At 32.8% G+C, this 27,203-nt stretch overlaps 1 protein-coding gene across 2 annotated transcripts in view; it reads left to right on the top strand.

The window, feature by feature from the left end:
* CNTNAP5 (contactin associated protein family member 5) overlaps positions 1–27,203 on the top strand; it is a 945,272-nt gene that overhangs the window by 846,836 nt on the left and 71,233 nt on the right. The window lies entirely within an intron of this gene.

The raw sequence follows: 27,203 nt of genomic DNA, 5'->3' as shown, positions 1-27,203 counted from the left end.
TCTTTATTATGACTCTGTCTATGTCTTCCTGTTTGAAGTCTGTCCCTTGTTTCCAATATATTATTGGAGTCATATTTTGAAATCATTCTGCTATCTGCTTTTTTTTTCATTAAATCATCCCACAGATAATTTTTTTTTGCTCACAAGAAGCCTGCAAGATGTTTATTTTAAGCATGATTGCCTCCCTATATAGACGTAAGGCAACTAAAATTCAGTGAAGGGAAGAGACTTAGTAAGACTCTCAAGCAAATAAATAACATAGTGAAGCTTCAAACTTAGCTAATCTTTCGGCTTTATTGATATGGACCCATTCAACAAATATTTTTAGGGTCTCATATATCTGCATTTCTGACTTATAAACTGATGGAAATATAAAGACATATTAGTATAGTAACCAACCTCAAAGAATTTGTAATCTAAGAGTTTAATTTTACTATTAATGAGAAAAATTGCTGTTCTAATGTATGATAGTATAATTATATAAAATTATATAGTATAAAGCAAAATAATATAAAATAGTATAAAACAAAAAGTCTCTGACCTTTTGCTTAAAAAAATACTTCAGTAAGTCAGCACAGTCATCTATTAAATACTTGCTTGTACATGTAGCCAGTGGGGATAAAAATCTATATATCTCTCACTCTTTTGATCTATTTATCTATCTGCTATCAATCAATCTACCTATCTCTTCATTATTAATCAATCTATTTAATTTATCTATTCATATATCAATATAAATATTTAGATATCTATATCCCTAGATACACCTATAGATAGATATAGATGATAGAGGAATCCAAACCTGTGCCTCAGTCTCTTGGTATAGGGTGCTATTGAGTAAAATCTCTTTATGAATGCATTCACTTGTTTTGAAATTTGTAGAGATTAATTTCAAGCCATATTATGCTTACACATACATGCTTGTATTTTTATATATTAGGAATATAACATGTATGTTATATACAAGGTAATTTTAAAAAATCTAATCATAGGACTGGATAAATTTAACTGTTGGAGTAATTTGGAAAAAAAATTTATATAGAAGATGACACTTGATCAGGGCTTTGAAGGAAGGTAGGCATTGTAAGAGCCAAAAGTGAGAAGAGAACTCATTCTAGACCTGGAGAAAAAATGGAAAGATGATTAAATGGAGTATTATGCACACATAACTATGTGCATATCAACTAGAGCCAAATGTAGAGGATGTCATATTTAATAAATCTTGAATCTAAATTGGAACCAAGTTGTGAAGTTCTATTCTTGTAAATTCCATTCTCAACTTTCCTAAAAACTTGTGTTGCCATGCTATACCATGCCCATGTTTCCTCTAACCAAATGCTCATTTATAAACAAAAAAATCTAAAAATATAATAATACAGATATGGTTTTACTGTCATACATCAGGACAAATTTCTTAAGCAGGAAATTAAAATTAATATGAAAGAAACAATTATATTCCCAAACAAAAAGGTAGAGTGATAAAGTAAAATTATGCATTCTATAAATGCCTGGGATTTCAGAGAAGAGCTATCTTCTTGGACCATCATTTCTTAAAAGCAAATCTCTTCGTTCTAGTTTTTCAAGAGATTAAACGTCTAATTTATCTGTCTTTTGCAGATATTTATAAATGTTTATTACAAAGAGGGACATCTATAATATTGATAGTGATTTTGCTTTCTTCACAATGTTCTATTTCCCATAAAACAAAGAAGATATTTTGGAGTGGTGGATTCTAAGATATTTTCCACACAATCTTTCTTTGAATGCTTTTCTAAATAGATTTTTTTTCCTTGCCTGTCTAAGAAATTTTATTATCAACCCACTCTGGAAGAGAAATAGAATATTCAAATTGGTCAAAATGGGGAGTAAAATTGAGTCAGAAGGGACATTGGTGTTGTGTGCAAGTAATGTTCTTAATTGTCAGTGTCATCAAAACTGTTGTAATTTCAGCCTCTCAGGAGGAATATATATCAAGTATATATATGTGTGTGTGTATATCCATACACACACACACACACACACACACACACACATACATAGAGATAAAGTTCTAAATCTGCATCTGGAAAATATATTATGAGTCTAATCTCAATATTCAAAATTAAGGAAACAATATTTCTCTAAAATTAGATGACTCAAGTTGTCACAGCTAATAAATTTTGCTTATCATCTACCATTTATGGAATTGCATGAAACTGGAACAATTATATATCTGTATGCATATATTTATGTTTAAATGCATAAATAAAATGTATTTACTTATGCACATACATACACATTCCTGTGTACACATATGTGTATTACCTGTACTTGCAAGCATCTTGGAATTATTATTGACAGACATTAGCAAAAATATAAAAGACCCAAGAGTTTGGAAAAAATAGCAATGGAATTACATTCTTTTATCCTTTAGTGAATTAAGAAATCATTGTCTTTGGGGGAAATTTCTGAGATTAAAGAACAAAAAAGATTATTAAATAAAATAAAATTCCTCATGTTATAAAATGAAGACATTCTCTTTTCCAAACCTCCCCTTCTGTAGCTTTGATTACTTGTGTTGCCAGTATCTCTATATGCCTAAGCATATAGTATCAGAATTCAGTATCATAATTGACCCTGCTGAGGATAGCCAAGGTAGGCATATGTAAGCCTGATACGAATAACTATAGAGTATATTATCTCCCCAGGGCAGTAAGAGGCATTGTGATGCAATTGATTGAGCATATCATCTGAATTTGAATTCCAGTGCTTAGTACTTGGGTAACTTTGTGGAATTTATTTCATCTCTCTAGACTTGGGTTTTCTCATATGGAAAGCCAGGAGATTGGACAAGATGATTTTAATGACTCTTTTTTGCTTTAAAACTACAATCCTATGATCCTTTTATCAAAGATGTCATGGAAAACCTACTGATACTATTAAATTCTGATGATCAAAATCCTTTTGTTGATTCATTTGGAGACAGATGATCCCTTCAAAATGAAAAAAATTAAATGTCAAGGAATGTAAAGAACTTATCAGGAATCTGAACACCTTAAAGGGACAGATATTATTTTCATCACTGTTACTGATTAAATCTGGTGCTTCATTAAAAGAAATTATATACAAAATCAAATGTGAAAACATGATTTGGAAACCTTGATAAATATTTTATACATTTAAATTTGGGATCCCTTTTCAAGGATGAAATAGTGTCAGAAGTAGTCAGAGCATGTTATCTCAAAAATTGTATTGCAGTTTTATACTCTAATTTTTAAATACTAAAAAGCTTAAAGGTATAAGACTTTTGTACATCCTGTATTTGGCCAAAGATTTGTGAAAATGATCAAGAGTAATTTAAATGTGCAATGTAGATGAAGAATTTATTTTTAAGTCATTTTTAGTTATGTCTTAATCTCTGTGACCCTATTTGGGATTTTCTTGGGAGAGATAATTAAGTGATTTGCCATTTCCTTCTCCAGATAATTTTAAGGATGAGAAACTGAGGTAAATAGGATTAAATGACTTGACTAGTCACTTAACCAGGATCACACAGCTAGTAAATGTCTGAGACCAGAAAATTCTTTAATGTACCAACTTTGATAGGGGTAGAGTTCAGATTCCACATACTTTTATAGAGCTATTTAATCTAGTTAATGTGTCACTTAATTATCAATAGTTTCTATGTAGTAATGCCATGATAAATATGCTATGTTTATCAAATCTTGGATGATTCAATAGTAAGTAGCAAAGTTAAGGTATTGGATATTTGACATCTTTATAACATTTTAAAATACATAAATTGTTTTGCATATATCATCTCATTTATTTTAATAATCCTGGGGAAGTTAGCATTATAGATCTTATAACTTCCCATCCCCTCTGTCATTTTATGGATAAATATTGCAGGTTTAGATAATGAGGTGATTGCTCAGATCACATGACCAATAAGCATCAGAGATAGATTTCAAATTCAGATCTCTATGAATGTAAATCTATCACTCTTTTGCCTTTTTTCATGCTGCCTTTCTAGATGACTGAATAAGAATTCCAAAGCATCTTAATAGAGTAGAAGCTTGCCTCATCTTTTCAGATGATATTGAATATTGATAATGGTAAAACTCTACACTTTAGCTCAAAAACATTGAAGACACAAATATAAGATTTAGGAGAAACACTAAGACATCAGTTATTGTAAAATAAAGAGGGAGAAGACTAAGACATTTTAGTATAATGCAACACTAAAACATAATATACAGATCTTGTTGGATTAGAAACACTATGTTTCTGGGGTGGCTAGGTGGTGCAGTGGATAGAGCACTGATCCTGGAGTCAGGAGTACCTCAGTTCAAATCCAGCCCCAGACTCTTAGTAATTACCTAGCTGTGTGGCCTTGGGCAAGCCACTTAATCCCATTGCCTTGCAAAAACCTAAAAAAATAATAAGAAGAAGTTCTATGTTACATCCTGTCTGTAATGTATCTATAATATTTTATTTACTTCTTGGTACTGCATTATATAGAAGATATGAGAAAGTCAAAATATATCTAGAGTTACTGAAAGTCAAGGCCAGTAAGGATTAGTTAAATTCTAGAGATGTTTAATCTGAGTAATGATGATGATGCTTGTCTGTTTTGTCTGTGAGGAAATTGAAACACATTCTCACAAATAATTGAGGCAAAATTTGGAATGAGCTCTTCTAACTGGATGTTCAGTTTTCCTCTTACTGTACCATATTTTTTGTTCTTACCTTTCTTAAATTGTCACAGGACTCTTCTCCTTTTCTGAGATCTGTATCAAATAACATGTTATTTTAAAATGAAAATATTAAAGAAGAAGAGAAAATCAGCAAAACCAATCAATATATTAAAAATTCAGAAATTATAGTAGTTTTTTATGCTCCACATGAGGACCTGCTACTTCTTCAGAAGAGTTGGGGAAAATGTGTCTTCTCAAATATCTTCTTCAGGGCTATTCTTGTTATTTCTCATTTTTTACTGTTCACTTTTAATTTTGTTGCAGTTATTGTTTCCATATACACTATATGTATATTATTTTAATTACTCTGTGAATTTACCTTTTTTTCAATTTATTTAAGTCTTTCCATTTTTTTTTGCTCTGCCATATTGGCAAGAAAGCTATCTTCTTTAATTTTTAAGACATCTCACATAGCATAAATAATCTCACATTTTGACAGCATTTACAAAATATCTTCTTCCCCTCAAACATCCTAAACAGATAGAGATAAAGAAATTTGAGTTTCAGAGATGTTTGCTAACTTGCTTAAATATCAGACCCAAAATTTAAGTTTAGATCTCTTTTATTTACAAATTTATTGTTCTTTCAACTAAAAAAAAACACTTCTCTGTGGAAGACATGCTTATTTTGTTTTACTTGGGCCTGGGAAACTTAAAACCAATAGTTGCATAATTCAAGGGAATATTTTGATTCTATGAAGGAAAATAAAGAACTCTTAAGGGGGACACCTGATGAAAAGTGATATGGGAAAGTTCAGAAAGTTGTGGTTGTCCCATCATTCCAGCATTGGATATTTGTTTAATGACTAAGTGACTATCAAGGATGTTGTTTGTCAGATATCTTTTCAGCTAAGGAGTAATGTAGACCTCTGGGGTCTATACTGATCCATTATTCCATAATTCTATAAATAAAAGGAATATTTTGCTATTTCCTAGTTTGAGAAACTCATAACCTCTTGAGGTCTGTTTTCTCATATAAATGTACATATTTACATATACATATACTATATATATATACATTTATGCATATATATATATATATATATATATATATATATATATATATATATATGGGTATAATATGCCAGGACCAACCAGTTTGGTCAATTTCCATATTATGATGAAATAAAACTTTCATAAGACATTCAGTCATTAAGAAAGGGCATTTTATTCAGTCAATATCTTGACTTGGGTAGATGTGGCATGCCACAATTCCATAGAGAACAGTTATGATTAGCAGAGCCATACGTGGTGGCTTATGTGGTCCTGCGACATCCATTACTTCTAATGATCCCCAATGCAACAGGAGCTATACCCTTTTATGTTTAACTAAGTATATTAAAGAGAATAGCCCCTGTTTGTAGTAATCTTAACCTATATTGGTAATAGGTGGGGAATGAGTCCTTTGCAGATATTTATCCTATCACAAGGAAATTATTTGGTGGAAAAAAATCTAAATTCTCTTTTAAATCTCAGCATTGCATAAATATTCCTATCTTTTAAAAGTTGATAAGCAAATAAGTATATGAGCATTTTTAATAAATTGCTTGATGATATAGTTCAGATTCTATACTATATAAGCATTAAGGTTGTGTGTTTGTTAGTTTTTATTTTGAAATTAAGTTCCAATAACTAATTGGAATGATAATGAAAGATGTTAATTCAAAGATGCATTAATTTAGGAAATGTGATTTACTGGTTGACTGGAATCAGTTGGAGGTGAATAACAGTCATAGGAATATTGAATCCGGAGTCAGGAGCCCTCTGTTCTAATTCTATTTCTTCCAGTATCCAGTTATAGAAATGTTCACAAATAATCTCTTATGCCTTTTTTCCTCATAAGCAAAATGTTCACAAATACTCTTAGTTTATCAACCCTATAGAGTGTAGATGAATATTAGAGTGATTTTTGTGTAAAAAAAATTCAAAAGCTACACACAGAGTAGAAAACAAACAACCTGAAAAAGTTATCTAAAGCTTCAGTCAGCCAGCATAGCAGATATTCAGGAAATTAAATATTTTCTTGATTTTTGTAATTATAATTAGTGAATATAATAGTCCTAGTAAGGAAATATTCATTGTCTGTCCATTACCTAGCAAATGAATAGTAACTGTTGGCCTTTGTTTAATCTTATGCACTTTTTGTATACATGTGAAGATTTCTTTAAAAAATAGTATTAATATAGATTTCACAACCACAAACAAGCTTTTCAAGAATAAAATAATTAAAAAGTATGCTATATAAAACCATGAAATTTGGTTAAATAAAATTTTAAAAATTGCATTAAATTTAATAGGGTAGTAACAAAATTGCCTTGTTTGTTTATATCCATTTCTGTAGTACTTTTATTGTTTGTTTTCTACTCTGTGTTGTAACTTTTGAATTATTTTATACAAAAATCACTCTATTTAATATTCACCTAAACCCTATATAGTTGATAAAGTAGGAATAATGGTGAACATTTTGCTTATGAGGATAAAAGGTATAAGAGATTATTTGTGAACATTTGTATTACTGGTTATTGGAAGAACTAGAATTAGAACAGAGGGCTCCTGATTCCTGGTTCAATATTCCTATGACTGTTATTCACCTCCAGCTGATGATTTTATTCCAGTAAACCAGTAAATTGTATTTCCTAAACAAATGTATTTTGAACTATCTTATCTTTTATTATCATTACCAATTAGGTATTGGAACTTAATTTCAGCAGAAAAAACTAACAAACACAAAACTTGCTTTACTACCAAAACACTGTTGGGTTTTACAGTGCCCTGATCAAAAGCATCAACATTCAAAAGCAGTTGGATCATGCAAAAGAATGCATAAAATTTTGAGTATAGCTCATCCTGAATACTTCACAAACTAATTACTATATCGAATCACAATGACTTCCTTCAAATCTTATAAATCACATCCAAATTAGAATGGAGAATAAAAGTGAACTAAATTCAGTTTCTGAAGAAGAGAAAGTATGCATGGTACTTAAATCAATAAGATCTTATAACATTTTGAGGGATGCATCAGTTTCTTTTATAGAATAAGTTTTTGGAGATACAATCATTGAAAGAATAATATAACTAGATTTTTCACTCCCTAGGCATGAACTGTATTTTAATATTCCTTGAATTTCCCTTACAGTCTTTTCAATGCAGTATATATAGCTCTCAATTCAAATACTGGGGGCGGGATTAGAAATCTCAGAGACAGTGCAATGTTTGGTACATATAGAATAAGCTTTTTTCATATTTCGCAAATCAGTTGTAGCTGACCATTTTTTTTCTTTAAGCCAAATCTCGAACTTTTACTGGTTCTGAGAGATGAATTAGAATGCTTTTCAAGTAACCAGAGTTGTAATGAACGTTTCAGGCTGATCTTTTGGTAGAACCAAGGATTTAGAGACTATGAGGTTTTATACTGGCATAGAAAGAATAATGGAACAAAGATTACATTCAATCTAGATTAATCAAACTCCAGGCACTGCTTTAAAAAACACATCCTATAAAAATGAATAGGCTAGTTTATATGACAACACAAATTAGCAGAATTATTTTGGTATCCTTTTAACTCTGTTTTAATTTTTTTTAAAGGTAATGGGATTAAGCGACTTTCCCAATGTCACATAGCTAGGTAATTTTTAAGTGTCTGAGGCTGAATATGAACTCAGGCCCTCCTGACTCCAGGTGGTGCTCTATCCACTGCACCACCTAGCTGTCCTTATTTTAACTCTTGAGAACCCTCAACTAGGACTATAATTAAAGTGGAATCTTTTGACCTCCTTTGAAACTTTCTTAGAAAATGACTCAGAGACTGTTATTTTTATGTCTAAAACTCTTCTGATTTTCTTTACCTCTACAAAGTTTGGGAGAGAAGGTAAGCCCCATCAAATTACAGGAATTAGAATCATGGAAAAGTGAATATTAGGATAGTTGGTAGAGTAAATGGTCTTCCAAGGGCAATTAGGTGACTCAGTGGATAGAGTCAGGAAGATAGGAGTTTAAACCTGGTCTCAGACACTTTTCACTTACTAGCTGTGTAACCTTAGGCAAGTCCTTTAATCCTGATTGCCTCACATCTGGGGCCATCTCCAGTCATCCTAATTCATATCTGGCCACTGGACCCAGATGACACTGGATGGAAAAAAGTAAAGCTGGTGATATAGCACAGCTCCCCTGATGTATGATCTTCTTCAAGAATGAAGGACAGGGGCAGCTAGGTGGTGCTGTTGACAGAGTACCAACCTTGGAGGCAGGAGTACCTGAGTTTAAATCTGACTTCAGACATTTAATACTTACCTAGCTGTGTGACCTTGGGCAAGTCACTTAACCTCATTGTCTTAAATAACAAATAAAATTGCCTAAAATAGCAAATAGCAAATAAAGCTAGCTTAAATAGCAAAATAATAAAAATAAAAAAGAATGAAAGACATCATCATCATCATCAGATTTCATTCAGTATTAAAGTCTTTCTCAAAATTATTTGTGACAATATTTCCCACTCCCATCCCCTCATTAAACTGAATTTACTATATGTATAAGCAAATGATTATAAGTGTGCCATCTTGCTAAAGGGGTGCCATGTCAGATATACAATTTAACAGACATAGGAAGTATATGCTTAATCAGTGCTTCTTGAGTGAATAAAGGAACACCTTTCTAACTTGTTTTGGTTTCATTTATGTATTTTAACTTAAAGTGAAGAAATCTAGACCTCAGTCAATTTTTGTCTTAAATACTTATTGCAAATCTGCAAATATTTTGTTAAGTAGAAAAGAAAAAAGGTAACTAAAAAAACCCCTAGGATCCAAAGGTTGGTGGTAATTGGTGTTTTTTTTTTATCTTCAGCAGAAGGAACCTTTCTTGTATATAGCTTTCTGAGACAAAGATAAGAATAAGACAGGTACTGGAATATTTTGTGCAAACGTAAACAGAAGCACTGGGAGAGAAGAAGATAATTGTTGCTTATTAAGGTTCTTAGAATAGGGTTGAATAAAGTAAACCAAAACCTGCTACTGAATAGACTGGAGGATTTGCTACCTGTTTATTGCTTCCTCTGAGAGTTTTCAAGGTTATTTTTTGAATATGAAATGAATCAAGCCCTAGAAAGCCATCATAGCTGAGTGGATCTGAAAACACTCAGCACATTTCAGTTACTGACTCATGAAAAAGTTTGAAATAGCTAAGAATATTTTCTTTTGGATAGCCATTTCTTTTCAGTTCCAATCTGGGCTTACCTTGCCAAAGATAGAAAGTATAGAGAAAAACTTTAATATTCACATTTGGCAGTGAACCTGACTTCTCATCTTTCTCAAACTATACACATATTGAGTCTTTCCCCTTAAGAAGAAAGCAGAGAATCTTTCCTAAAGAAACTAAATGAACTTTATGACTTTTTAAGTTAACTTTAGCTTAGAGAAAGTCACAGATTATTAGAAGTTAGAATTTAGACTTTAGCATGAGTATTGACTTTGTGACCCAGGGTCCAATTTTTGACCCCATTACATAGGTTGCCCCCCCCCCCAAAAGGGAGGGAATTATTTTCAGACAAGTGGGGATAGGGAATGATTTTAATTTTATTTATCTATTGATTTATTTGATTTTCTTCAGTTAGCTTTTGTTTCTTTTTCTAGTTGGTACTTTTTGTTGAGTTACTTTCTTTTCCAGTTGGTTGATTTTACTTTTTTTTTTATGAGGAACATTCTTTTTCCAATGGATCATTTTTACTTTTAAAAGAGTTGATTTCTTCAGTCAATTTTTCATTATTCTCTTGAATAGCTCTCATTTTTTCCTCTATTTTTCTTTTCTCTCTCTCTTTCTTGATTTTTAAGATCCCTTTTGAATTCTTCTAAGAAGTCCTTTTGGATTTGAGGTCAATTGATAAATTCCTTTGAGGCTTCATATACTGGCAATTTGTCACTGCTTTCCTCTTCTGAAATGGCATTTTTGTCATTTCTTTCAGAATAGTAGTTTTCTATGGTTAGTGCTGGCCTATCCTTCTGTTTATTGCTTGCCAAGGTGTTGCCTATGCAGAATTTCTGTTTATTCTCTTCTTTATGCCACAACATTATTGCAGTAGTTTATTCCCAATACTGTCCCATCTGCTGCTCCAGCATTCCCAGGGCTCAAACTTTGTCTTCCAAACTAGGATTGGAACCCTCACTATAGACTTGCTGCAATACTGGTTTGCTGAGCCAGGCCCTGAGCTGAACTGTGGCTAGGAGCCTCCTCTTGGCTTTCTTGCTCTCCTACCTTTGCTGGACTATGTTTTCCCTTTACCCAGGTGGGACATATCTTTACTGAAGTTCCTCCATGATATCTTGAGTTGAGAACTTTTGTCCACTCTTTTTTTTTTTGGTGGAATCTGTAGCCTTAAGTCTCTTATGGGTCTTCATTTAAAGTTTTGTTGTTTTTTTTTTCCAGGAAAAGCTCTAGGAGCTTCCCAGTTTCATATCACCATTTTGGTTCCACCTCAGAAATCTAGACATTAATTTATTTTATTTTATTTGTTTATTTATTTATTTATTTTTTGCATGGCAGATGGGGTTAAGTGGCTTGCCCAAGGCCACACAGCTAGGTAATTATTAAGTGTCTGAGACCAGATTTGAACCCAGGTACTCCTGACTCCAGGGCCGGTGCTTTATACACTGCGCCACCTAGCCGCCCCCAGATATTGATTTATTTTAGCACATGTTATTAATGACTTTTTATTTCACTGTCATTTCCATATATATTTCACAATAATTACTCTTATTTTAAAATGAAATGAGTTAATGAAATACAACCAAGATAACAGCTAAGTCTGACAATGTATTTAAGATTATAGCCTTACAATCCTTTAAACCTCTCTACTTAAGGAAGGAAATTTCAATTAATTATCTCTTATAAGGGGTCAAAATCACACATTAAAATTGCTCCAACTTAACCTTTCTTTCTAGTACTTTTTTCAATTAAATTGTGATCATCATATATATTGTTCTTCTGGTTTAACTTCTCTTCATCAATTCCTACAAGTTTTTTTTAAATCACTTCTATGTGTTATTTCTGTTAGCACAAAAGTATTCCATTCTATTCATATACTAAAATTTATTTAGATATTCATCATTTGATGGATATCCCCTTGATTCCAATGTTTTATTCATTAGTTTTTTCTACCATGGTTATTGCTGTTATGATTATTTTGGTACATCTGATTTTTAAATTTTTTTTTTACATTATTGAGGTATATGCCAAATAGGGAGATCCCTGTGTTTATTTCATAGGAAAAGTTTAATGATTTTTCTCAAATAACTTCAAATTATTTTTCAGAATTATTGGAATAATATATGCAGTTCAGCTAATAGTGTAACAAAGTGTCTACCTTTTGAGTTTCACCAACATGTATCTGTTCCCCTCCCAATCATCTCTATGAATAAGTTGAATCTGGGTTGAAACCTCAGAATTTTTAAAAATGCTTTTTTTCCCCTAATAGTAATGTGGAAAATGCTATTCTTATTATATAGAATAAAGTTTTTTTTTTCCTAGCTGAGACCAAGGAATAGAAATTCTCATTCACCAATATTCAATTGTGTAATTATGTATTTCCATAAAACTGCATTTCATTTTGATAAAGACACAAGATAAATGTCTTTCTCAATTCATTTATTACTCCCAGAACTACTTTCTGTCTTCTTTTCTGTTTATCCGTCTACTCTTTTTATCTCTTAAATGTTCCTAGTTATTTTGATCTATTGGAATATAAGATTTTTTTTGAGAACAAGGATAATATTTTTGTGTTTTATATATCCTCATTCATATTTATCATAAAGTCTAATACAAATTAAGATTTTAATAAAATCTTATGATCTGAGCGATTTTGGAGTTTAGAGCCAGGGGAAAATTAATGTGCTTTCAATGGATATTTAAAATATGGGTATAATTTAGATAGAGGAAAAAGAGAGGAAAATATTTTAGGTTAGAAAAGAGTATGGATAAATTCTTGGAACTGGAAATAAGCGTATTGTATTTGAGGGTCAATCTTTATACTGACCCAGGTACAATGTTCATTTTGTGCAGATAATAGATTAGGTTGTATTGATAAAGTGGGGATGAACTGAAAGTCTTAAATGACCAGTTCAGTTATCAGGTGTTTTTCTTTGGATAACTGAAAATTATGAGAGATAATTAGAAAGAGAATGCTATTTTTTTTATAAATTTGAATTTAAGGTAAGACCAAAAGATGATGACCTATTATAAAAGGTGTCCCTCAAGTCTCTATTCTATTCATTCTTCATCCTCCTATCAAAATTATTTATTTAAAACAAAGATCTGATCATTCCTCCACTTCCCCTCCACTCAATGAGTTCCAGTTTCTCCCTATGAACTTAAAGATAAATTATAAATGCATATTTCTTTAAAAACATAATGTTTTAAGTTCTTTATAAAGCTCTTGGTTGTTTCCTATCTTCCCAGTCTTCTGACACCTCATTCTCTTCAATGTACTTGAGACTGAAGCCACAACAATCTACAGATTGTTCTGCTAACATTTGATATTGATGGGGATAAAAACCGAAGTAGAAAGTCTGAGAATAAATTCACAAGAGGATGGGCAATCTCTTAGCCAAAGGAGGTGTTGATTTATAGTATAATATAGCAAGTTAGAGTGGGGAGAGTCTCTAGCCACAAGGTTTTTGACTTGTTCTCCTTTATATAAAGGAAGGAAAAAAAGAACAAGAGAGAAAAAAAAATGACCGCAGTTTATATCAGTCTGTTCAAAGAGGTTTGGTGGTCTTGAGATAGTGATTGTAGGGCCAGTAGCTAAATCATAGCTGAAATGTCTGATTCCCACAAGGACCCGGGAAGGACACTCAGTGCAGATCTGAAGGTCAGGGAGAGGTTCATTGGGAGCCACCATTATAATCTACCAGTATTCTGCATTTTTTACTAGTTTGAATGCTTTGCCTTCTCCCCCTACCTCTTGGAATCCTAGGTTTTTTCTTAAGACTCACTCAAATTCCACTTAATCAAGAGACTGTCTCTATAAGTTATAAGCCAAAGTCTTCCCCTTTCAGTATCTTCTACCTACTTTCTAGATATTTTATCTACCTGATTTGCATCCTATCTTCTTCATTAGAATGAAAACTCCTTGAAGGAATGAATTGACTTTGATTTTCTTTGTGTCCTCAGTGCTTAGCAGAGTATCTGGCATTGAAGAAGCACTTAAATGGTTATTAACTAGACTTTAAGAAGGAGGAGGAAGGGATAGAATTTAAAAAAAGAGAAAAACTATTCTTCAGTGCAATTTGGAAGCTGGAATTATTATTGTTTTTTTGTAATAGTAGTTTGCTAAATCAAACAGAAAATAGTATTAGAGTTACCATACCTATATCTGTCTAATATATCTTATTTGTCCCCTTATTTGGGGGACATTATAGTAGATCTATCCTCGTTCATTCTCATACCATTGCCCAATTAATTTTCCCAAAATACCACCCATATATAATGATCCTTGGATGCCTAATCCACAGATCTTCTGTTTCTCTATTGCCTACAAAGATAAAGTATGAATTACTTAAACCTGTCACTCAAGATCTTTCACAATGTGACCTTACTATACCATCAGTAATAATTTCCTTTTTTCTCTCTTGACCTAAGTTTTCTTATCTGTTATAATTAGTGAATCTAATGAGATGATAACAAAAGTGCTTTTCAGTTCTAAAATTTCAGGATTTGACTACCCACATAAATTTTACATTTCCAATTTATTTTTTTTCTGGCTCTGAATATATCATGTTTATCTCCACTTCTATATATCTGTGCTATCATAACAATATTTGGAATAACTTCCCTTTTCCTCTTTACATGGCTACATCTTCACTCCTCCTTTAAGGACCATCTCAAATGTACTTGTACCACAAACCCTTTCAAATCAACTAACTCTTAGTGTCATTCTTTCCTCAGAAATATTGCATTTTTCTTATGCTATCTTACTGATCTTTTTATTAAAATATATTTGATATGCTATTTGAAATTGTCAACTTATGCCAACTTATATGTAATCTTTTTTTGTTTGTTTTATGTTAAATGAATCATAATAATAGATCTTAGCTTGGAGTGGTTGAATGCTTCTTTTTATTAATTAACATCCCTGCGGGAGTGGGTAATTTCCCCTAGTAGGAAAAAGCCCCACATTGTTACAATGTCCAACCTTTTATAGAATTTGAGAGGTTTCCCCCTCCCCTGAACCAGTCATTGATCTGAATCACCAGGGGTAAAATCTGATCAATATGCCCACCCTTTGACTCCATCAAATGTGATTTCTCCTCCCTGTTCATAGGGTATGTTATGCTGATAAGCCTCAATTGTCCTGGAGGTGTGCAAATTACTATGTATGAACCTAATTACACAAGTGCATTGGTGTAAGGTTAGGAACTCTTAAGTCAACCCAGACTAGTTGGAGCAGATTTTGGTCTATTCTCAAGTTTGACATCTTTACTTCAGGCTGAAAAATCTCTCTCAATTTGGTGATTGGATGGGCTCAATTTTTTTATCTCCCCATATGTGCTACTCCCATGTTCCAGTACACAGACTTCCTGTCTTTGAGCCTAATCAATAGCCATAGAGAGACCCCAGTCTTTGTAATGTATATATCTTTAACTAAAAGCCTCTTCTTAGATCCAGTGGAAACCAAACACTCAAGAATTTCTCACATTTTATATTTATTATTTGTCATCCTGATAGATTGCAAATTTCTTCAAGTCATAAATAATGTTATAACACTCTGCCCTGAATTCTACTCCCTGGAAGACCAGCACAGGTTAGATTTTATTCCTTTCTCAGGATTCTCCAGAATGCTTAAGGGTAATGGGAGGTAAGGACAGGTCTGGGTTCCTTTCAGATGACTCCAACACTCTCAAATAGATTTATCTCAATTATAGGGGATCTCCTGCAATCTGGTTCCATTTCTTCATAGTTAGTTATATTATTTTGAGCAAGAAAATAATTAGTTCAAAAGATTTAATGTAGGAGGAATAATCTTCATAGCTGTTCATTCAGTTCATGGCACATGTAATACTATGTAGTATAGGTTTTTAGCAATTGTTTTAAACTGGTAACAATGATGATATTGTTTGTAGGTATCTGGAAAGGAGGGGATGTAGATGATAAATGTGCTTGGTCTTATATTGAAAATTTCCCATTAAAAACAAAATGGCAATTCCTAAGTTCAAATTTTCTAGTCCATGGACTAGTATAATTAATCAATACCTTCCTCATTCCTGAAAATCATAGTAATTATAAATCATTTTTATTAAAATATATGCATATATATATGGAGAGAGAGAGAGAGAGAGAGAGAGAGAGAGAGAGAGAGAGAGAGAGAGTAATATTTTGATGATAGTTGGATAACTTTTGGTGGACTTCGTAGCACTTTTGAAAATAGAATCCAAAAATTTTCCAGTTTATTCTAAATAGTACTCTACTCACTAATCCTGGCTTCCATTATTTGATACAGTCAGGAAGGCTAGCATTAAAAATTAAAGCTTATTAAACAGAAGTCTAGTAGTCTGCTCTTTTAATTAAAATTCATTATGTCTGAAAACAAGGAAGATCTGAGTTCTAGGTATTCTCCCCCTTAGAAAATAAGAAATTGCTAATTTTCTCCACTGACATTAAAGCTTCTGGGAAATGCTTTGAATTTACCTCAAGCATAGAGCACATAGAAAAAAGTGGTGCCTAATAAAAATGATCTTTTGAACATCACCAGGAAATGAAAATTTCCAGAATTATTGAAGTGAAGAATTCAGACTGCACTAGCATTTTTGTGCATGTGCTGCTTCTATAGTTTGAGAAAATAACTTATTTTGAGCCTTGAATAAAATATCTCAAAGATTTTTTCCTTTATTTTGCTCCAAATAGTTGCTAATTCCAGAAAGAGAGAGGTAGACAGAGAGAGACAGAGGCAGAGAGAGAGAGAGAGGGAGAGAGAGAGAGAGAGAGAGAGAGAGAGAGAGAGAGAGAGAGAGAGACAGAGACAGAGACAGAGAGAGACAGAGAGAGACAGAGAGACAGAGAGACAGAGAAAGAGAGAAAACAGGGGTAATGCCAGGTGTTTAGTTCTAAAAATGATGAAGTATATTTTGCCAGTAGTATTAAAATATAGCAAGGTCCTCTCAGCAGCCCAGAGAGGTAGGACAACCATATTAGATTGGCTATGGACAATATTATCCCCATCCAGGGAAGAAAAACAAAACAAAACACACAAAAAAGAAACAACCCTTCAGAATCTGATGAACACTTTATAAAAGTTATCTCTTATCTATCTATCTCCCTTAATTCTATTTCCTCATACAAAAAATTATTAATCTATAAACATGTTTATAAAAATATGTATGTATAATGCTAACCTGACTACTATTGAGGGGAGGGGATGGGAAGGGAGGGTGGAAGGAAATTTTGTAACTTAAAAATATACATGTGCAAAAAATTATATATAAAGAGGTTAATACAAACCGACAAGTATAATGTTAATAATTTTCTTTTAAAAGTTTATAGAGTGTCCACTAGTAACCAAAGGACGTTGAATTTTGAGCTACTTAAAAAAAAGCAATCTTTTTTTCAAAAGAGAGATAAAGAAATAGCCAAATTTGCATTCAACACATTGATGATTCTAATTTCTGAGCAGTGTAAATGTCATCTTTGTGTATCTTTACACATGACCTCCTTCACATGGTAGTATTAATCTACACTAACAGGAACATTTCATTCCAAATGAAAGAGTAATTTATCACTAAACCATAGAGGAAATGCAAAGCATTCCCAGCTATGACAGTCCATTTTTTGGTGTGTTAGATTTATGACCAGTAACTTTCCTTAGAGTAAATTTACTGTATATAGAATGATAAAATCGCAACATTTACCATTATGTAGTTGAAACAGGGGAAGTTAGGGAGGGGAAAGGAGGACAAATGGAGCAGTAGGAAGTGTGTATCTGGAGGCCAATGAACTTCTATGAGTTCAAGGTGCTATGCACCAGGGAAGGGGAAGCATCCCTCAGTAGGAAGCTGACAGTAATAATCAACTGAATCAATGAGGTGAAAAGCAAATAAGGTTAAAAGTCACTCTTTGGCTCTTCAACCAAGTAACTGAAGACCATTCAGGAGAAAGTAAAAGTTAATGAGCCACAAGCCCTTGACCCTCCTGAGATTCTTCTCTTTCATCCGTGTTATCCTGAAAAGCCTGTCAGAAGTAATCCTTCACAAATGTTCTAAATGTTTGACAAAATGTAGAGTTTCATTTTCCCATGAACTGCCTACAGGGCACAGGGCAACTTGATTGTATTGCAGTGGGACAGAAGGAGCATAAAGGTCTCTGGATCATTGGGAGAAGTGATGAGTCAGGTGCAGGATGGCTTCCTCTGGAAGTATTTTCTAGGGAAGATGAGAGTAGTTTTCAGAAGAAAATGGAATGTTAGACACATATCAACAGAAATAAAACATCTATTATAAAACACTTTTGTATTTTTAAAGAATTCTTTAATTTTCAACCAATGGACCAAGTATATAATGAACATCCAACTTGTGTATAGGCTGCTAGTTGGCACAGTAGAGTGTCCAAGTCTAAAAGCAGGAAGACTGAATCTTGTTTATGAGTACAAATCCTATTTCACACTTCCTAGCTGTGTGACCCTCAGCAAGTCACTTAGCCCTGTTTGCCTCAGTTCTTCATCTGTAAAAGGAGCTGGAGAAGAAAATGACAAAGTACTCTTGTATCTTTGCCAAGAAAATCTCAAATGGGGTCATGAAGATTTGGACTTTATTGACATGGATGAACAGCAATAATTCCATGTGTGTAACTCTTAGCTCAACACTATGACAGATGCAAGAAAAACATTATACAGTCCCTACCAACCAGAAGTATATGTTTAAAGCAGACAGAATTTTTGTCATTTAAAAGTGTGAATTTTAAAAAGCTAAAGAATAATTTTGAGATAATTGGGATTTTTTGTTACTTTGATTTGATTTTCATTTTTTGACATTTTTAATCTGTGCTTTCCTACTCATCTAGGTTAAACATATAGCAAGCACACAGTCTAGCCAAATTGGGACTGACACAGAAGTTTTGAGTTTCTCCATTTCCAATCTGAGATTTTCCCTTTGTAAGGAGCTAGATGGCTATGGCTTCCAGGGTTTCATCATACTGAAACCTGAATAAATGGGAACACCCTACTGCAACTCAGAAGTCCTGAATTTAAGCAATCCAGAAGACTAAGCCTTCTCTATATTAGGATTTTAGATGGGTACCACTACTTTTGGCTATGAAATGATTGCAGAATAAGAAAAGACAGCTAGAGAGAGTGGAAAAATTTATGAATCTATCTCTAAATTTAAATATCTATAGCTATGTCTATATAAACTCTACTCTCTGTGTCTCTCTGCTTCTCTTTTTGTAAAAATTAAATATTTATTTTCATCCATTTGTACATGCATATTTCCAAGTTAAAAAATTTCCCTCCACCCTCCATTCCCACCTCCCTCCCTGCAGCAGGGAGTAGTCATGTTAGCATTTTACATACATATTTTGTTAAATATGTTTATAAATAAGAAATTTTTGGCATGAGGAATTAGGATAAAGGGAAAGAGATACATAAGTGATAATTTTTATAAAGTGTTCATCAGATTTGGAAGGGTGTCTTTTTCTGTGTGTTTTGTTTTGTTTTGTTTTTCTTCCTCTGGTTAGGGATAACATAGTCCATAACCAGTCATATAAAGTTGTCCTAGCTCTTTGGACTGCCGAAAGGAGTTGCTTCCACCAAGATTGTTCATCTCATAATGTAGGTGATGTGTACATTGTTCTCTTGGCTCTACTTTTTCCCAGCATCAAATCCCATAAGTCTTTCCATGCTTTTCTAGAGTCTGACCATTTATGGTTTCTTATAGAACAATAACATCCCATAGTACTAATGTACTATAACTTGTTTAACCATTCGCTAATTGATGGGCATCCCCTCAATTTCCACTTCTTTGCCACTACAAAAAAGAGCTGCTATGAATATTTTGTTTGACTTGCTGAGGGTCACACAGCTAGGAAGTGTGAAATAGGATTTGTACTCATAAACATAGGATTTTTCTGATTTTTAATTTTTTTCTGAATATGGACCTAGAATTGGATTTGCTGGGTCAAAGGGCATGAACAATTTTATTCTTCTTTGGGCATAGTTCCATATTGCTCTCCAGAAAGACTGGATCCATTCATAACTCCACCAGCAATGCATCAATGTCCCAATCCTCCCACCCCCTTTCCAACATTGATCATCTTACCTCTTTCTCATCTGAGCTAACCTAATAGGTGTGAGATGATATCTCATAGTATTTTTAAATTTGCATTTCTCTAATCAATAGTGATTCGGAGCTTTTTTCATACTATTATATATAGTTTTAATTTCTTCATTTGAAAACTGTGTTCATATCCTTTGACCATTTATCATTTGGGGAATGACTTGTGATCTTATGAATTTTATGCAAGTCTCTACATATTTTAAAAATGAAACTTTTATTAGAACTCCTGGTTGTGAAAATTGTTTCCCAGCTTTCTGCTTTTCTTCTAATTTGGCAGCTTTGATTTTATTAGTGCAAAAACTTTAATTTAATATAGTCAAAATCTTTCATTTTGCAGTTTATAATATGCTCTAATTCTTGTTTGATCAAAAATTTATCCCTTTTCCATAGATCAGATATATAAAGTATATTTTGTTCTATTAATTTATCTGTTATCACTCTTTATATCTAAATCCTTCACCCATTTTTACCTTATTTTGGTATAGGGTGTGAGATGTGGATCTATGTCTAGTTTTTGCCATGCTATTTTCCACTCTCAGCCTTTCTTTCACTCTCTCTCTCTCTCACACACACACACACACACACACACACACACACACACACACACATATATATATACATATATATGTAGAAAGAATTTTAATTGCTATTTTATATTTCCAAAACCATGTTATGAAGGTTTTTTTAACCTTCATCCTTATACATATATTTTTACGTTGCTAAATTTCCTTCCACCTTCACCTCCCACCCCTCTCCCCTCAGTGGCAAATAGTCAGATTAATATTGTACATAGACATTTGTATTAAACTTGTTTATAGATTAGTCATTTTTAGTATGAGAAATCAGAATTAAGCTAAAGAAATAGATGAGATTTTTTTTAAAAAGGAATATAATGTTCATCAGATTCTGAAGGGTTTTGCTGTTGTTGCTTTGTTTTGTTTTGTTTTTCTTCTTCTAGATGGGGATAGCATTGTCCATAACTGGTCTAATAGGGTTGTCCACATTCTCTGAACTGGTGAGAGGAGCTGCCTCCATCAGGGTTGATTATCTCACAATTTTGTTGTTATTGTGTACACCTTTCTCTTGGTTTTGCTACCTTCACTCAGCATCAGATCCTATAAGTCATTCCATACTTCTCTAGAGTCTGACCATTTATAGTCTCTTATAGAACAACAGTATTCTATAATATCCATATACTATGACTTGTTTAACCATTCCCCAATTGATGGCCATATCCTCAATTTCTAATTCTTTGCCATCACTAAAAATAATTGCTATGAATATATTGGAACATGTGGGACTTTTCTCATTTTTTTATGATTTCTTCTGGATATATGCCTAGAATTTGAAATGCTGGGTCAAAGGGTATGAACAATTTTAATGCTCTTTGGGCATAGTTCCATATAGTTCTCCAAGAAAATTTGGATCTTTTCACAGTTCCTCCAGCAAGGCATCTATGTTCCAAACCTCCCATAACCTCTCCAACATTTATCATTTTTCCTTTTTTGTCAACTTAGTCAATCTGATACCAGTAATACCTCATAATTGTTTTAATTTAAATTTCTCTAATCAATAATGATTAGGAAAATTTTTCATTTCATCATATACAACTTTAATTTCTTCATTTGAAAACTGTCTATTCATATCCTTTGACAATTTATCATTTAGCAAAGGACTTGTAACCTTATACATTTGATTTGGTTCTCTATATATTCTATAAATAAGAACTTTGTCTGAACACCTATTTGTAAATATTGTTTTTCCATCTTTCTGCTTTCCTTCTAATTTTGGTAGCATTGATTTTATTAGTGCAAAACCTTTTTAATATAATATAGTCAAAATCATTCATTTTTTAGCTTATGATGTACTCTATTTCTTGTTTGATCATAATTTTTCCCCTTTCTATAGATGTGATAGAGTATTTCTTGGTCTATTAACTTATCTATGGTGGCATCCTTTATGTCTAAATTCTATATCCATTTTGACCTGAATTTAGTATAGTGTGTGTGAGATGTGGTTCTATGCCTAGATTTTGTCATATCACTTTCCAGTTTTCCCAATAATTTTTGTCTAATAATGAGTCCTTATCCCAGACACTAATGTCTTTGGGGTTGTCAAACAGTCAATTACTGTAGTCAAATCATTTACTACTGTTTCTTTTGAACCTCTCCTAATCCACTGATCCATGACTCTATTTCTTAACCAGTATTAGGCAATTTTGATGATTGCTGCTTTATAGCATAGTCTTAGATCTGATAGAACTAGGCCACCTTCTTCTACATTTTTTCCCCATCTGTTTCCTTGCTATTCTTGATCTTTTGTTGCTCAGATGAATTTTGTTATTTTTTTTCTAGCTAGGTAAAATAATTGTTTGATTGATATGGCACTGAATTAAGTAATTTAATTTGAGTAAAATTGTCATTTTTATTATATTAGCTCAACCTAATCATAAACAATTGACATTTTCCCAATTATTTAGATCTGACTTTATTTGGGTGAGGAGTATTTTATAATTGTGTTCAGACAGTTTCTGGGTTTGTCTTAGGAGATAGATTCCCACATATTTAATGCTATCTATAGTTACTTTAAATGGAATTTCTCTTTCTGTCTTTTGCTTTTGGGCTTTGTGGTTCCTAAATAGAAATGCTGGTGATTTATGTGGGTTTGTTTTATATCCTGCTACTTTGGTGAATTTGCTAATTATCTCAAGGAATTTTTAGATGATTTTCTCAGGTTCGCTAAGTATACCATCATATTATCTGCAAAGAGTGAAAGTTTTCTTCTTCGTTGCCAATTCTGATTCCTTCATTTTTTTTCTCATTGCTAAAGTTAACATTTTAATACTTTATTGAATAGCAATGATGATAATAAGCATCCTTATTTTACCCCGATCTTACTGGAAAAGTTCCAAGTTTATTAAAAACAATTTTTAATGTTTGCTTTTAAAACTTTGAGTTCCAAATATTCTCCCTTTCTTCCACTCCATCCTACACCCCATTCAAAAAGCAAGAAATTTTATATGGGTTATAAATGTGTATTCATTCAAAACATTTCCTTATTAGTCATGTTATGAAAGAAAGCATAGATTTCCCCCTCCCAATTTCCCACCATACACTAAAAAGTAACCTTATGAAAAATAAAGTTTAAAAAATTATGATTCAATCTGTATTGAGACAACATCAACTCTTTTTTCTGGAGATGATTAACATTATTCATAAGTCTTCATCATAAGAGTTGGCATGGGCCATAATATTGCTGAGAAAAATTAAATTATTTACAACTGATAATCCTACAGTATTGCTGTTGCCTTATACATAGTATAATTCATTTTGCATCAGCTCATGTAAGTCTTTCCAGATTTATGTGAGAGCATCCTGTACATTATTTCTTATAGCAGAATAGTAATTCCTCATAATCATATACCACAATTTATTCACCTATTTCCCACCTGAAAGGCATCCCCTCAATTTTCAATTCCATGTCACCAGAAAAGAGCTTCTATAAATGTCTTTGTACATATAAGCCTTTCTATTTTTGTTTTTTCTTTTCAATTCTATTGGGATATAGACCTCATAGCTAGTGGCATTGCCAGATCAAAAGGTAGGCATGGTTTTATAATCCTTTGGAAATAGTTCCAAATTGAAGAATTATTTTACAACTTCAGCAACATTGCATTAAATCTCATTTTCTCTACATTTCTTCTAAGATTTATCATTTTCCTTTATTGTCCTATTAGCCAATCCAATAGGTATAAGGCATTACCTCAGATTTCTTTAATTCTCATTTTTCCAATCTATAGTGAATTAGAAAAGTTTTTAATATGGCTATAGTTAGCATTAATAACCTCATCTAAACCTCAGTTTTATCATATATCAATTGGGGAATGCCTCTTATTTTTATAAATTGGAGAAATGAGACCTTTATCAGAAAAAAATTGCTTTAATTTTTTTCAAAGTCAAAATTACTAAGTCAATTTTCCTTCATCCTATACACCTGTCCCTATTTTTCTATTCTCTCTTGCTCCTTTCACTGTATTTCTACTCAAAACTGTTTTGCTTCTGACTAATTCCTCCCCTTATCTGTCCTCCCTTTAATCATTTGTCCCACCTTTTTCTTACTTACTTCCCCTTCTACTTTCCTGTATGTTAAGATGAATTTCTGTTCACAATTGAGGGTCCCTCTTTGAGCCAATTCTGATGAAACTATGACTCATTTACTCCCCTTCAACTCTCCTCTCATCCACTCCACTATAAAAGTTTTCCTTGCCTCTTTTATGTGAGATAATTTATCCCATTCTAGCTACCCCTTTCTCTTTTTCTTCTCTCACCTCTTAATTTTACTTTTTTGGATATCATCCCTTCATATTTAACTATAGCTATGCCCTCTGTCAATATATATCCCTTCTAACTACTCTGATAAGAAAACTGATATCAGATATCACTGTCATCTTCCCCTGTAGGAATATAAACAGTTCAACAATATTACATTTCCCTCCCCTGTTTCCCTTTTTATGCTTTACTAGAGTCTTAAATTAAATTGAAGATCAAATTTTCTGATAAACTGGTTTTTCCATCAGATAAATTTGAAAGTCCCAGTTTCAGTGAATGTCCATCTTTTCACTTCAATTTTTCTGAGTAAATTGATGCTTGTTTGTAACCCAAGTTTGTTTACCTTCCAGAATATTATATTCAAAGCCCTATGATCCTTTAATGTAGAAACTACTTAATCTTGCATTATCCTTACTGAAGCTCCACAGTAATTGAATTGTTTCCTTCTGTTTGCCTATATATTTTATTCTTGACCTGGGAACTCTAAAATTTGACTGTAATATTTCTGGGAGTTTTAATTTTGGGAGGTGATCGGTGAATTCTTTCAATTTTTACTTTTCCCTCTGGTCAATATATCAGGCCAATTTTCCTTGATAATTACTTCAAACATGCTGTTTAATCTCTTTCTTTAATCATGACTTTGATGTTGTCCAATAATGTTTAAATTATATCACCTTAATCAATTTTTAGGTTAGTTGTTTTTCCAATGAGATTTTTTTTCACAGTGTTCTTTATTCATTCTTTTTGGTTTTTTCATTATTTATTGATTTATGATAAAGTCATTAATTTCCATTTCCTCATTTAAGTAATATTTTTCTTCACTGAGCTTCTGTACTCTTATTCTATTTAGCCATTTATCCAATGTAAGGAGTTTGTTTCTGCTGTGAATTTTTGTGCCTCTTTTTCCATTTGGCCAATTCTACTTTTAAAGATGTTCTTCTCTTCATTGATTTTTGGGCCTCTTTTACCATTTGACTTAGTTTGTTTTTTAAATTGCTTTTTTTTCAGTATTTTTTTGTGTCTCCTTTACCCAACTATTGACTTCTTTTTCATGATTTTCTTGTAACACTCTCTTTTCTCTTCCCAAATTTCCTCTATGTCTCTAGCTTGATTTTCAAGATCCTTCAGAGCTCTTCCATGGCCTAAGATCTCTTGCAGATTTTGGATATAGGAGTTTTAACTTTGTTATCTTCTTTTGATTGTGTGTTTTGATCTTCCTTGTCACTTTGTCACCAGTACATGTCACCATATAGTTAGAGGTTTGTTTTTTTCCTTCTGTTTACACATTTTTCCAGTCTATGACTTGATTTTAACTCTTTCCTAAAGTAATTCTCTGCTTCTACTGTTCCTCAACTTTTGAGATTTTAGTGCATCTATTTCTCAGAGATAGTTCTAGAGACCTCTATATTTTCAGTTCTTCCAAGGTATGATTTAAAGAGAGGTGTTTCCTACTCTCCTGATCTGTGCTCTGATCTGTGAGTGACACCAACACTCTTTTCTGTCCTGGAACTAGGTATCTATTCCCTTGTGGAAGCTAGCTCTGATGTGCTACTGCTCCTCCTCTCCCTGTGCCTAGCACCAAGGGCTGCTTCCCAGGTCTAAGTATAGACAAAGCAGCAGAGTTCTGCCTCAGTGTTTGCAAAGAGACCCTTGTAATTTCCTTCTGATCCTCCACTCTCTGTTGACTGAGAGTTCTGGAAACAATCACTGTCTCTGCCAATTCAGTGGCTCCCAAGGTCTTCTCCTGGTTTGTTGGGACTGGGGTGCAGTGACTGTAGCACTCTTACCTGATGTGACAGACCTTTCCTGCAGACCTTCTAAGTTGTTTTTGGCATCCCTGAACTGAAGAGTCTGTAAGCTACTGCCACTGCTAATGATCCAGTAGCCCTGTTGCTTGTTCCTAGATTGCTGGAGGCTGGTCTGCATTGGTGTTTTTTGGCTATGCACTGTGGTCCTCTCTAATTCTGTTGCAACAGAGGTTTTTTGCTGATTTTCTATGTTGTCTTGGATTTGAAAATTATTTTATTCCATCTTTTGGTGGACTCTGCCACTCAAGGATTGTTTTAGAGTCATTAATTAAACTATCTGGAGGGATTTTGGAAGAGAACTTGGGTGAGACACTGCTGCATAATCCACCTCTTCAGAAACACTTTCATGGAGAAAATGGAACTTTTAGAAAATCTGCAGGTTTAGAGAAAGTGAAAAACTATCACTCTACTCAGCCACATAAAGTAGAGACTGCAGAAATAATGCCTGACCTTGACTTACAAAGTGATCTTTAGAATTCCCCAAATTTCTCCCCAGAACTGTCTTGCATTTTAAAAAAGCTTTACTTTGCTATAATAACAGTGTTTCCATTTAACAGAGCTTGATTAGGGGGTAAAAAAAATGAATTTTTTACAAATGCAAATAAGGATATTTTGAAAATAGTTTTGAAAAGTGATATATAAAACACTGTTAGCTGGGATAACTTTAAGTCTGAGATGAATAGTGAAGTGAGGCAATATTGATTGTGGGTAAATGAATTATAAGATGTAGAATATGGTAAAGAAAATAAGGTGAGAGTATTTCAAATTTAAACTTCACAGATTTCAATAGTCCATCTAGGATATACTCTTCAATCACTCAAGAAAGATAGAGGAAAAAATGTTTTGCTCTGTTTTTTTCCTCCTTCCTTCGCCTCTGTCTGGGATTTGGAACTTGGTCTTTCATGATAGTTTTGTTAGAATCAAACTTTTTTGTGCAAGCCTTGGGACCTTAATTCTCACTTATAAAAAAGGTAAGTAATACCATGTCCCAAACACAAAATTATGACAAAATTCATAAATTTCA

Source organism: Macrotis lagotis, chromosome 1 (genome assembly GCF_037893015.1).
Source record: "Macrotis lagotis isolate mMagLag1 chromosome 1, bilby.v1.9.chrom.fasta, whole genome shotgun sequence".
In the NCBI taxonomy this organism is placed as follows: Eukaryota; Metazoa; Chordata; class Mammalia; order Peramelemorphia; family Peramelidae; genus Macrotis; species Macrotis lagotis.
This window is presented reverse-complemented; position numbering and strand designations above follow the sequence as displayed.